Below are 13,935 nucleotides of genomic sequence, written 5' to 3' on the forward strand. Positions count from 1 at the left end.
GATTCTATCTGGTTCTTTGATCAGATTTCATTGGAGGTTGTCCCTTAGATGTTTTGATGGACAGTTCCGATCTCAGGACCCTCTTTCGCCTGCACACCTCCGGTCCGAACCGGTCACCTCATGAATCTTCTCTCTTGTTGACTGATCTTTCTTCCATTGGGATCACATCCACTTGCAATTTTCCAGTAGTGCTTCCATTAGTAATGATGTATCCATTGTCTCTCTTCGGGCCAAGTCACAAAGACGCTTTTGCCAGATGGTCGAATCTTCTGCTTCTTTGTCTAGCTTGTCTTGAACTTTGTCTACAAAGCCTTCCAGGCCTGACATTTTAGCATTTGTCATTGCTATAAATGTGGATTGGTCTTGCAATGCGCTATTGAGTGTCTTGTAGAGCTTAGTGAAAGGGGTTAGCGAGATGGTGAGCACTGCCATCATCGTATGCTGAAACTGGGTCATTGCTTCACTCAATAAATTCTCTCCCCTGTTCTGCTGTGCTCTCTCAAAGCTCAGTTCCGCCTGAGTACTTCTCATGGATGACGAAGACATGTTACTACTGCTTACACTCTTTTCTGAATTTTCGCCTTCTAATCGGAGCAGTGTGTAATTTCTATTTGAGTTAAATATATTCTCTTCCGCCTAGCCCTTCTGGTCATGCTTATTTTCACTCCATTGTTTTCTTGTAGTATTTGGGGATTCCAGGATTTCAATTTCATTGTGCCTTTTCCCTGTATTTGAGGATATACTGCTCCTTACTCTCCCCCCCCTGGTGGTGTTTCTGAAAACTCTGCGAGCTCCATATCCTCATTACTTATTTCTGCATTTGAAATGTCATAGTTCAGAGCCACCAGACGATCGCTGATAGCTGATAGACTCTTCCGCTTCTGCAGGGAGATTTTAACTGTTAGATCTGACAGGTCCTTTGCAAGTCGGGTTGCAGGTCTGAGTTTTTTAACTCTTGGATTTGGGAGGGGTGGGGGTGGGTGTCCTTTGGGGGCTTATACTGGTTTAATGCCAAAAGGTCGTTCTGTGGCATATCATTTGTCAGTTCTTCCTCCTTCTGAGGACCTCCCATCGCACCCTCCTTTCTCTGTTTTTTTGTCCCCCCTCCCCAAGTTTAGGGGGTCAGGGTTCTCAGTATCCCTGCTTTTATTTGGGAATCTGAGGTTTCCACTATCTTCCCTTCCGTATTCCTCTCCTCTTGGGCCTCAGTTGTAACACATTTTTCCTCCAGTAGTGGCCTGTTTCCCCAGAAGGTAGGAAGACGGCAAGGCCCCTCTTCATCCTCCTCCTCTACAGAGTCTGGGCCCCATCTTGCCTGGTCCCGTGATTTATCAATGTTAAAGTCCACATCATTTGTGGCTCTCTCTCCCCATCACGGTAAATCCATCCATGTTCCACCCTCTCCCTTCCAGCGCCTCAGAACACTCCTCCACAGTCTTTTTTCTCCTCTCTCTTGCAGATTCACTTAGGCATCTACTAACAGTCACAGTATTAGCCCTGTTATTACAAAACACAGAACTCCCCATATTTAGATCTTGCTCTAGAGGAGCCTGCATCCTTGCCTGCTGCTGCGTTCTTGCGCCAGCCGGGCTTTGCATGGTTTCTTCTGGTAGGCTGCAAGGTCTCTCTGGTCTCACAGGGATAGGCTTTGTGAGGGGTAGGCCCTTGGCTGTCCACAGGATTCTGTGGGGAAGTGCTGCTTCCACTCCAAGGGTCAAAGAATCACCACTTTCACCCGTGAACACTAGCCAACACCACTTGCCTCTACTTCGCTCTGCTTTGCAGAGGGAACAGCTTTTAAGAGTTTTCCAAGCTGTGTCACATAGAACGCTGGGAGATCCAATTAAAGGCAAAGTGGCAACACCAGCCAACATCTCTTGCCTTCAATTCGCTCTGCTTTGCAGAGGGAACAGCTTTTAAGAGTTTTCCAAGCTGTTTAGCATAAAACGCTGGGAGATAAAATTAAAGGCACAGTGGCAACACCATCCAACACCACTTGCCCCCACTTCGCTCGGCTTTGTGGAGGGAACAGCTTTTAAGAGTTTTACAAGCCGTGTTGCATTGAACTCTGGGAGATCCAATTAAAGGCACAGTGGCAACCAGGCCCGGCTCCAGCAGGGTGGACAGGGGGGCCAGGCCCCCCCAGAGCAAACCTCTGGCCCACCTTAGAAAGGAGGCCATGTGAGTGGTGTTATACACCACTGGTAACCGAGGGAGTGGGGGGTAGATGTCAGCAGTAACCTCAGAGACATCATTCTGAGAGGCTGAATTTCAGGAGACCCAGGCAGGATTTGTTTTCTTGCCCTAGACAATGATTTATGACCCACAGCCATAAAAATACAACTGACCAGGGAGATGGAGGGCCAGTCACACCTCTAAGTGAGGTAGCACACTTATTCAAGCAGGCTACCTACAACTATTTTCTCAAACCTAAAATAACAATGTTGGTTTCTGTAATTTAAAGTATGTTTATTTTTTGTGGGAATATAGTGTTTTTTCACATCAAGCTTAATAAAATGGTTAACTATATCAAACAATAAATGACAGGTAAAGTTGCTTGAACACAGATTTCTGCAGAAGGTTTTTCAACTGACTGGGGGCCCTTACAAATTCCATTCATCATATATATTCTGCTGCATTACCTACTTGAATATAAGTGAAAAGATACGGTTGGTAGTAACAAAAATGTAATTCTGTAGGGGAGAGTATAGTAAAATCTTCGCAACATTCAATGCCATAATTCTGTAGTATGTCAGTGTGATTAAAGAAGGGGACAAGCCATTAGAAAATGACTTTTAGTGCTGCCACCAAAAGGTGCAGTTCAATCTGAATTTCCAGGCCATGTTGCCTCTCCACCGAAACACAAGCAACCACACACATTTTTAGGCCCTGTGGTCTAGCAGTTTGGGAATGGCTTCTGACATTAGTGACAAGGCTAAGGCTGATATGCAAACAATGGTATGGAAGGCTGGCCAGACCAATGGCGGGGGTTCTAATTGATTCAGAGACCTTTAACCAATTAGATACTACCAGAACGCATGCTGTGGAACACAGATATTATGGCAATAAAATGTGAGGAGAAACACAAATCCTATGGGTGTGTCTGTTCATTTACCCACCTAATGACTAGCCATGGCTATGTCAATGCCTCACCACCAAAACCTAACCTTTCTAGAACTCTTTGAGCAAGCTCTATCACAAAAAAACACCAAACGTGTTGCTGTATAGGGCCTGCCAGTGTTATATCTAAGCATTCTTTTGAGAGTTTAATTACTTAATTGACTCTGTAAATGAGCTCCTGGTGTAGTACAATTCTCTTTATGTTTTCAGCCAGTTGATCTTATAAACAATATATTTGTCAATGCCTCTGTGGCTTGCACTGAAGTCCTGTGTTAAACAAGCAATCACAAGCCCAGCAGTTTTGGCTTGCGTATAGTTATTAGCAGACATTTGCCAGGCAATGGCAGGCAATGCCATCATATGCCCAGTTACTGGCACCATTTCCCAGCTGTTCCCATCTTATGGCCAGGTGGTACCCCCTCGCCCCTTATGGCAGTGCTTGGCAAATGCCTATCCATGCCTAATCAAACGCCCAAGCTGTGGGCTTTGCCAATGCATGCTGGCTTCCGTTTGTCTCCCTAAGTGAATGTGTATATGCCCAGATGTGGGTGTCTTGCTTGCTACGCATAGGGAATCAAGCTGCACCTCACTGAGCTGGTGCAACAGGGTCTTACCTGAAAATAAGGCTAGGTTGGCAAGTATGGACCAGTTTCAGATCTTCTCATGCATACTTACCAGTGGGGCTCTGACCTACATAGAATGTAGCTTTGTTTGGAAGCCTAGTCTTCTCTGACTAAGTACTGACTTGATAACCTCATTCTGGCTGAGTAACTTTACAGAGTTTGCATGCAAACAGAATGTGTGGTGTGGGATTTGTTTGGAAAGTATGATGTAAATCCTGGGTGCGGGGTGTTTAGGCAGTGCCGGAAATGAAACATGAACACCCGTAAAATAACAAAAAAGAAGAGCGTTTTCTATAATGTTGTGGGAAAAGTATAAAAGGTGTACATCTTTTATAACTAAAATCAGTATTTAACTATATTCTGAAGAGTGCAATCAGAGGGGGATTTAACATTTGGACAAGGGACAAATACCAATGCCCCCCTGCTCTACTCTCTCCTCTCAAATACAAACAGCCAGGGCTGATCAGGCCCACCCAGTGAGATCTTATCTTTTTAACGTGTCTCAGAGACAGATTATTTACAACAGGAAGTGATTAGAGATGGGAAAAGGTAAAAAGGCAGTGACCATTGCTGTGGCACTTAAAAAAAAGATTATATAGGTTTTTAAAAAGCTATTTAAGTTTGATTGTTGGGTGTTTAGTAAGTATGGGGATACAGAACAAGCTCTGTGAAAACAATGACCTTATCATGCATTTCATTTCACTTTGTGTCTGTATAAGATTGTTTGTAAATTCTCATTCATTGCTATGCTGGAGCTTGTAGGCTTCTGTTCAGGATGGGGAAAATAAAGTTACAGTCGTAGGGGATCTTTTTCAAGGCAAGCGGAGTGGAAGAAGTGGCGCTAAATGCATGTAGCTCCACTTTTTATGAGCTGCAGGATTTTGTATTATTTGACAGGTGACGTTGGAGAGCAGATCAGACTTAACAAGGTCCCCCTACCAAATCAGATTGCTATTCCACCAGCATGTATTTTTACGTTGGCAGAAAACCAATAGATTCCTATGGGACCTGCCTGACTTTTACACCAGTAATAAAAGCGGCAGAGTCCAAAGGAATCCATTGTGGATGGCTCCCAAAATCATTAATTGTGGAAGTGATTTACACTTTTCCAGACACGTAGTGGTAAAGTAAAGAGTAAAGGAGATTTTCGCCTGTGTTTTACTCTTTACTCGTCCAGCACTTGGTGGAAGCAATTAAAATTAATGAATGGCCCCTTTTGCAAAAAAACATGAGAATTCTGATCTGTGCAATTCAGGATTAAAAACAAAAGCCCCCCCGCCCCCTAATCTTTTCATCAAAATGTTTCTACAATGATGAATACATTGTCAGGTTTGTGTATCATGTGACTTGCACATTTTTAAAGTAATCTGTATAAAATGTAGTATTATTTTAGGTATTCAATGCCAAACTTAACACATATTTGTACCAACTTGAGCTCGGAAGATGTGTGTTCAAGTATCTACATTTCCAGCTAGGCTCAAATTATGGCTTTAACACTTGACCAACGTGTGTGATCCTGGGCATATTTTTTAATTTCACTATGCCTTATCTGATAAAATTAGGTGCCCCTAGAAGTGATTCAGTTCACATTGTAAGCTATTCCAAAAAGCCTCATTCATAGTTTAATTGATGGGCAGCACCGGGATTTGGACACACACATCTTACTTTGAAAATAGCTGAGCCACATTTATTGAACACAATTGAGTCATTCAATAGGAAATCAAAGTAAACAAATCAAACAAAGAGTCATCATGCACAATTGCATATTATATAACCTCTATGTAAACAGTATGTACCAAACAATGATGTACAGGGGCACGCCCCACCAGGACCGATATCAGGGGGCCACAAACCCCTCAACCAGCACTGTCTGCCTCCTGCTGAAGCCCTTACAGCCCTAGCACTCCCTTGCACTCTCAACTCAATTAAAATGTGCTGTAAAAATGCAACAAAAAATAACATTTTAAAATGTAATTTTGGACATGAACCATTGATGGGAGACATTCAGAGTGGGACTACTGTAGGGGTTCAGCTGGAAAGGAGGGGATTAGTGTAATGGGTGGGTGAAGGGAGGATTGTATACACGTGTATGTTATTGGAGGATATGTTGTTGTGCTCGAAATATTGTTAAGATCAACAAGACCACCTGTATTGATTGGACATGGTATGTTCTGTTCTTGAAATTTAAAGAAGTTTGCAAAATAATTAATTTTGTAGGAAACAAAATCTCCTATTCCTTGCTTCGGTATTCTGGGTGGGGGTCTATCGTTCACAACAAGATGGAGGCACCACAAGCATCTCTTCTGGGGCCTGCTGGGAGTAGCCACAGTGTTCAAGGAGATATTGTTGGGCGGACACCATCTAAGATGGTACAAAGACTGGGGACCTCACTCCTCCGCCCTCTCAGAGGTGGAGAAGGAGGAGAAGGAGGAGGAGGAGGAGGAGGCAGCATCATCCTCAATTCTCCCAAGCCAGTCCACAAATGGCATGCTGGGTGCTGGTGTGAATGGGTGGGAGGGGAGGTAAATGGGAACGTGGTTAGGGCAGCTGAAGGAAGGTGACTGGATGGTGAAAGATGAAGGAGGGTCAGATATAACAGAAAGGGGAGAGCAGATGGGAAGGGAACATAGGTAGATTGTTGCTGCAACACTATTTTCCTTGCTTCTCTTTTGCTATGTACAGTTCATCTGGGAAGACATTTTCTGCTGGCTCACAGATCTGGGAAATTTGGATCAATGGCAGCACTTTGTTGAGGGTACTCCTAGACCCACACCCAATGGAATGTGGGCCCCCCCTGATCACAACCCTGGCCCACCCAGATGAAAATTCCTAGAGCCGGGCCTGGTGGCAACACCACTTGCCTCTGCTTCACGGACAGAACATCTTTTGAGAGTTTTCCAAGCTGTGTCACATAGAACGCTGGGAGATCCAATTAAAAGCACAGTGGCAACACCAGCCAACACCACTTGCCTCCAATCCGCTCTGCCATGCGGAGGGAACAGCTTTCAAGAGTTTTCCAAGCTGTGTCACATAAAATGCTGAGAGATCCAATTGAAGGCACAGTGGCAACACCAGCCAACACCGCTTGCCTCCGCTCTGCTTTGCAGAGTCAACAGCTTTTAAGAGTCTTACAAGCCGTGCTGCATAGAACTCCAGGGGGATCCAATTAAAGGCACAGTGGCAACACCAGCCAACACCACAGTCATAGCGTCCAGGCAACCATAAGATATGCAGAAATGAACAGATTAACAGTAAACCTTAAAAAAAACAATTTATGGCAGCTGGTAAAAAAGAAGCAGGGAGGTTCTCTATTAGTAATTCTCTGCGTGTGATCGATAGGGTGAAACACTATAGATATCTGGGAAATGATTTAACATCTGAGAACAAAAACAAAATATTGTTATAAAATAAAAGAGCGAAAGCCCATTGAACTGGAGGTAAAGGGTGCATGGCTAGGACTCGCTAAAAAAAAGCAGCTATACAGAATATTCAATGATGTTCAGCAGATAGAATCGGCTACACATGTCTTAACTTCTTGTTCTAGAATCAATGAGCTCTATGTGCATTATCTGAGCCATCATGTTGAAAACTTGAACGATATTACAAGTGATGTTTTTTGGCTAAGATGTGTCTCAGGTTATAGTCATGGAATGATGATTGCAATAGTCCAATGGCCTGGTCACGAGTTGGGCGGTATCTGGGCATTATTAACGTCCAGCGTTATTAGCGTTAACGTCGGGATTAGTCACACAGAAACCACCATATCATGAGTCATGGACACGCGCACACGTTCCCGGCGTTAACGCTAATACCGCTCTACCCAAATAACTCTAACGCCTGGAATCCCAGCTGAAACGCAAGCACCGCCGGCAACGCACGGTAACACTGCACATTGATAGCACGCAGTAAAAGCATGCAGGAAATGCGCCGCTGCCGGAACGGGAAACACTGTGGTGGGCATTTTGGAAATCACAATCCATTAAAAATCGGGGTCCATGGTAGCCATCCATAGCAACTGAGCAAAAAGGAATTCACAGGAGCCTGCAAGGGGCAAGTCAGCCCATGATTGGATCCGTAAACTAAACCTATACCAAATGTAATGTGAACAGCCCACCACACCATCCCCCAGTGTGGATATCCATGAGCTGGACATAGTGACTGGGTGCAGTGTGTGGGAGCCACCACAGGCCCCCACAGCAGCACCAATGTGCCAGTGCACTTAGGCCACCACTGTAAGCCAGAGCTGTGGAGAGGGCAGCCAAGGGACACATCCAAGTGCCATGAAACACACACCCATGGTGTGGGCACAGCAGTGTACCATTGCCAGCTGGCAGTGTAAACCAGATGCTTACCAGACAAATGCCCATGCCAACAATCAACCCCTGCCATGCCACCACTGGGAAGCCACATTCCCAAGTGTGTCCCCACTCCTGCACCATGCCCCATATATATCAACCCACTGCAAAATGCAAGTAGGCCAGGCCCACGCATGAGTCCCTCTGCCCCGTGCAACCCCCCCTGTAAGGCCTGCTATGCATGCCAAAACACATGAGCGAATGAAATTTGATGCCATCTCCTATATCCCCTACAGGCACGCAGGCATCACCTAAGGCGTCCAGGGAGAATGAGGTAGCAGGGCATCCCATCGAGCACCCACACACGCCTCCACCAGCACCAGCACCCCACGAAGGGGCCGACAGGGCACACCAAGGCGGAAGACCCACCCCACCACTCCACTCCGCAGCAGTGCCATGCCACCACCAAGGGCCAAACACTCCAGCGCCACGGCAACAGCAACGGCCCAACCCTCCAGGACCACACCAACAGCAACGGGCCAAACCTCCAAGGCGATGCCAACAACAAGGGCACAACTAACCAGGCCAGACCAGGAGGAGGCTGTTGAAGCGGCCCCAATATCAACAACCCAGGAGGAAGGGAGGGCAAGCAGCGACGACCAGCAGGCAGCCGCGGCCCACACACCTGAACACATGTAAGTGCCCGAAATGAGCACACCACCGAAGAGTCAAAACCGTGTGGAGGTGTACAGCCCAAGGCCACAGTGTCAGGCACGCCGTCATTGCGCCTACACCCCGGTGGCTGACAAGGACACACCCTCATATGCCTCATCATCAGGCAGCCCCACCATGCAGGTCAGCCCACCCAGGCAGGACAGCCCCCCGAGGCAGGACAGCCCCACCAGGCATCGCAGCCCCACCCCAACACCCCCCTACTGGTCCCATGGCTGCTATGATGGTGCGACTTGATGTCCTAGAGGCACGTTAGCTGAGGATGGAGGGCTTTTCCAGTGGACACAATAGGCACCTTAAGGCCATCAGCCGTGTCATAAGGGGTGCTACGAAGACCATGGCCAGGGACAATGCCAAACGAAAAGGTGATGGCTGGAAGGTTTTGAATGAATCATAACCACAGCACAGCTGTGGGCAACCCTCCAGGCCATAGTTTTCCAGCCTTCCAAGCCATTACAGAAGTGGAAAAACCATATGCAAATCAGGCTTGGTCCTACCCCAAAAGGGGAAGTCCAGCCCAAACTGCTAGGTCACATCCCTTCTGCACGAGACCACAAGCATCCCCAGACATGTTTCAGCCTTGTTGGGTGTCATCAGTGAGAAGTAGCTTGGGTCTCTAGGCCTGGAAGACTCGGGACCCACGTCTGGGCATACCCGTCCCACTCGGGGTGACAAAGCAAAAGTAAGGAGATGATGGCTGGAAGGTTTAGAATGAATCTTAACCACTCGCATTGCTCAACTGGAGCTATTTAAAGAAATGCCAATTGAAGGGTGACAAAATTAGGCCAGTGGAAATGCTAAATGAACAAGAATCCCCCATTTCGATTCTATCCGTAGCTCTTCACTTGGTGCCCTCTGTAGCTCTGCCTTCACCTATATTATTAGAGTCTAACGAGAGCCTTGCAGAGGAAATGTACACTGCTGCCCCAGACGCCCCACTTAGAACCCATGAAAGGAAGCTTAAACGGGGGCTCACATATAAATCCAACCCGTTAAATAAAGGTAAATCGATACACACTGAACTTCTGGTAATGGTCAGCCCTAACAACTGGGCCCTTATTGAATTTATTTTACCAGCCGTGGTTGCCTTGCTATGCACCAATATGATCGACCTAACCAACGAGGGCTACCAAATCATGGTTTGCAGAAAACACACTACTAATGTGCCAGAGAACATGTTTTTGAAACCCCCACTGTTTGCCACCACTTGTGTACTCCCACAAAGTCTAGCAACGTATAAGGACGCTAGTTTGCAGGCTTCACTGACCTGCAGTAGAGAGCTAATTAATCCCAGTAAAGAAATGGTTTGTTGGGTTCCTGACAATCTTTACATAGCTAGTAACTGACGTAGCAAATCATGTGATAACATTAAATATATCTCTTAAAACACTAGAGGCTTTAGATCATTTTTATTCCATCCGCTTGGCAATTCATATATCACTAGCAGTGATGTTTATATCCTTCAAGAAACCTGGGCACTTAATGATTTTAAAATTGATTGTTATCAGGCTGTGTGCAGATCTGCTAGGCAGAAGACTAAAGGCCATCCTTATGGTGGCCTTGCTGTGGGTGCACATGTTTACTTTAGTTTAAAATTATTTTCCACTGGCCCTATTAGCCCCAATGTTCTTCCTGTCATTCTTTACAATCCAGTATTTCTCTGAAAGGCACAGGAAACCCCACTCTCTGGAAGAGGGTATTAGCAACAGAAACTAGTCTCGGAAAGAACATCCAGAGGATACAGTTTGAAATTCTCGTATTAAGGATTTTATTAAACCTAATACATTTATTATTGTGTGAGTTTAATCACAATTTTATTTTGCACTCAAACAATTATTTATTTACAGAGCAGCACAATTGTTTAAAAACACAGCATAATTCCATAAAATTCATACTCTTGAATCATTCACACATTTGTCCTCAGCCATACAACATACATCTCCCCATTCATACACAACATCAATAAGTACAAGGTAAAAACACATAAGAAATATCACAATTCATTCACAATCCAATTATTGTACAAAAATGATTATATTTTGTGAAAAACAACAAACAGCATGACCACAGTGATTCTTGTGGGTGGTCAGCAGTTCGGATAGGCGAAGAATGGAAGATCTTCACAAATAGCCTTATCCACAATTTCTCTACCGGTTTCGACGTTTTAACGTTGTTTGTGTTACGTCTTCATCAGGAGAAAGTAATATATTTTCTTGAGGGCACCAACAAGAGTCAATCCGTGGTGTGTATTTATACAGAAGTGAAACCGCTGTCATGAAGATTTTGCAGCCTTCAGATTGGGGATCCTGTTTTTGCAGAAGAATCCACTTAATGCTTAAATCCCAGCGGGTCGGGTCACAATAGACCTATGGGTAGTGCTGGTGGTGCTGGTGGCGCACCTCACAGGATGTTTGTTCAAAAGAACTGCTGCAGTTACCAGGAGAATGGAACCTGAAGCCGACGGCTGTCAACGTGCTGGACCTGTCCACTCAAACTCTCCCCGACCTTCAATACTGACCGGAGACTCGCATCCAGTCTCCGGTCTGTATTGAAGGTCGGGGAGAGTTTGAGCGCACGATTTGACCCGTGGACAGGTCCAGCAGTTGGGACACCTGCACAACCACCGAACTCACAATTTTCTTACTATCCATGTCCTGAAAGTGGTAGGTGCAGTACTTGACAGAAAATCCAGGGCTGTCAAACTGTCCATCGCCGGCTAGCCTGAATAGTTTGCCTTCGAATGTACTTTCTAGAGACAATTGTTCAATTTTCCAAGCATCACTAATGGCCGGAAATAGATAATCATGTTGGAATTTGTAGTACTGCGTTTTAGAAATGAAATGGAGTCCCACAAACTGAAAGAAAGACTCTAACTTTCCAAAACTGGACCCGCTAAAAAGTGAGGCAGCTGCACACAGTAGATTGCCTGCTGGCAGTTTCCCCAACATCGGTTGTGCAGACCATGAGAAGGTATGATTTAATCTACAGGCGGCATGTATTTTGACGTTACTGCCTTGTTTTTGACGAGTCACATGAATCAATGGCTTCCCACATACTTCCCCTCTAACTGAATGCCCACATTTCAGCATACTTATAATATCCATCAAACAACTGTCAAATACTGTGTATTTGCCCTCTTTCATTAGACTGTCATCCGGCGTCAAGGTTGTTTCGGACTGTATCGTTGAGGACATATCACCACAATTGAAAGAAATATCGCTAATATCAAGTTCTGATGCGTCGGTGAATACTGCTGCTGGCTCATTCTCTGTCATTTCAACATTTGTTACTTCAACATTGATGGGAGAACACAACAATGTCGACAGTTTTTTGAGTGGCATTTTTTTGGCGGGTGTAGATTGTGTGAATTGATCTGCGACTACTTCAAATCTATCTTCAATATATTCAGTATCATCTTCTTGTGTTGGTACGGTCCCACTGTAGCAATGGTCCAATAAAACTTTACTGGATTCTCCGGACACATTCAGTTCATGTTCTGGCCATTGGACATAAGCATCTCGAGTCTCAACACGCCGCGTCTGAATTAATAGTTCCTCCATAGTGTAAATGGTCTGGCAAGCAACATCTCTCATTTGCTTCACTGTCTGTGTATGTATAGTTCGTACACCCACGGGTAACTAGAGGACAGATTGGAAAAGGGATGTTCAGTTTAAACACAAGATAAAGTATAGTACAATTGACAGGAAAAAACATAATATAGTCCCCAGCACAAAACAATTTCTAAAATTATGAACTGTTTGTAACTAACCTTATTTTTGTTTCTTTTCTTTGCAACTTTCTTGACTCGAACTTCAACATCTGCACACTGTTGCTCCGATTCGTTTCCGCATGTCTTCCCTTCCTCTTGCGCTGAAACGACTATATTTTCTGGACCCGCATATACAGCACGGAATGACGCTCCATCGACTCCCTGAAACATAGTTCTTTCATTACTATGTATCACAATATTGAAAACATAAAACACACGTGAGGACGACCACACAGGTACATCTCAATAGCTAACCACGAATTAAACATTGTGTAGAACAATCAAATGACAAGTATTCGAGCTCTGATGATCTAGGTCGATGGAACTGTCAGTATCCATACTTCTGGCTCCGCATAGACTGCCATGAATGATTGTATTGGAGAGGGCGCCTCAGCAACTCCCTGAAACACAGTACTTGCATTAGTATGGTTTTCAATATTGTAAACATAACACACATTTGGGGTCGACGGCACAGGTACATATAATTAGATAACCACAAATGATGCATTGTCTAAAAGAATCAATGGATATCTAAATATGAACCGATTTAATCGACTTTTTCTCCGATTTCTTTACATCTGCATGACCTACAAGGGATGTTGTGATTGTAGAGGAAGCTCTGTCGTCTCCCTGAAACACAGTACTTGCGTTAGTATGGTTTTCAATATTGTAAACATAACACACACTTGGGGTCGACGGCACAGGTACATATAAAGAGATAACCACAAATGATGCATTGTCTAAAAGAATCGAAGGAATATCTAAATATGATCAGATTTAATCGACTTATTTCTCAAATTTATTTACATCTGCATCATCTAAATGGGATGTTGTGATTGTAGTGGAAGCTCCGTCGTCTCCCTGAAACACAGTACTTGCGTTAGTAGGGAAGAAAGTATAGCAAATGGAATCACGTTATATGTTCACGCTCGATGGAGCTGTCAGTATCCATACCTCGTGCTGCTGAAGAATATCTATGGATGTTGTAAATGTAGTGCGCACTTCCGAAAGCTGTTGCGCCGATTCGTATACGCATGGTCCCGCTTCCACTTCCCCTGGAATTACTTGAATGTCAGGCTCTGCATCAAGTGCAGGGGTTGACGCTCCATCAACTACCTGAAACATAGTACTTGCATTAGTAAGGATTACAATACTGAAAACATAATACACACTTGGGGTCGACCGCACAGGTACATATCAATGGCTTGATACACAATGAAACATTGTGTAGACCAATCAAACGACAAGTATTCCAGCTCTGATGAGCTAGTTTGATGGAGCTGTCAGTATCCATACCTCGTGCTGCTGAAGAACATCTAGGGATGTTGTCAATGTTGTGGACGCTTCAGCATCTCCCTGAAAGACAGTGCTTGCATTAGTATGGATAACACTAATT

Source organism: Ambystoma mexicanum, chromosome 11, assembly GCF_040938575.1.
Source record: "Ambystoma mexicanum isolate Mex_15411 chromosome 11, UKY_AmexF1_1, whole genome shotgun sequence".
NCBI lineage: Eukaryota > Metazoa > Chordata > Amphibia > Caudata > Ambystomatidae > Ambystoma > Ambystoma mexicanum.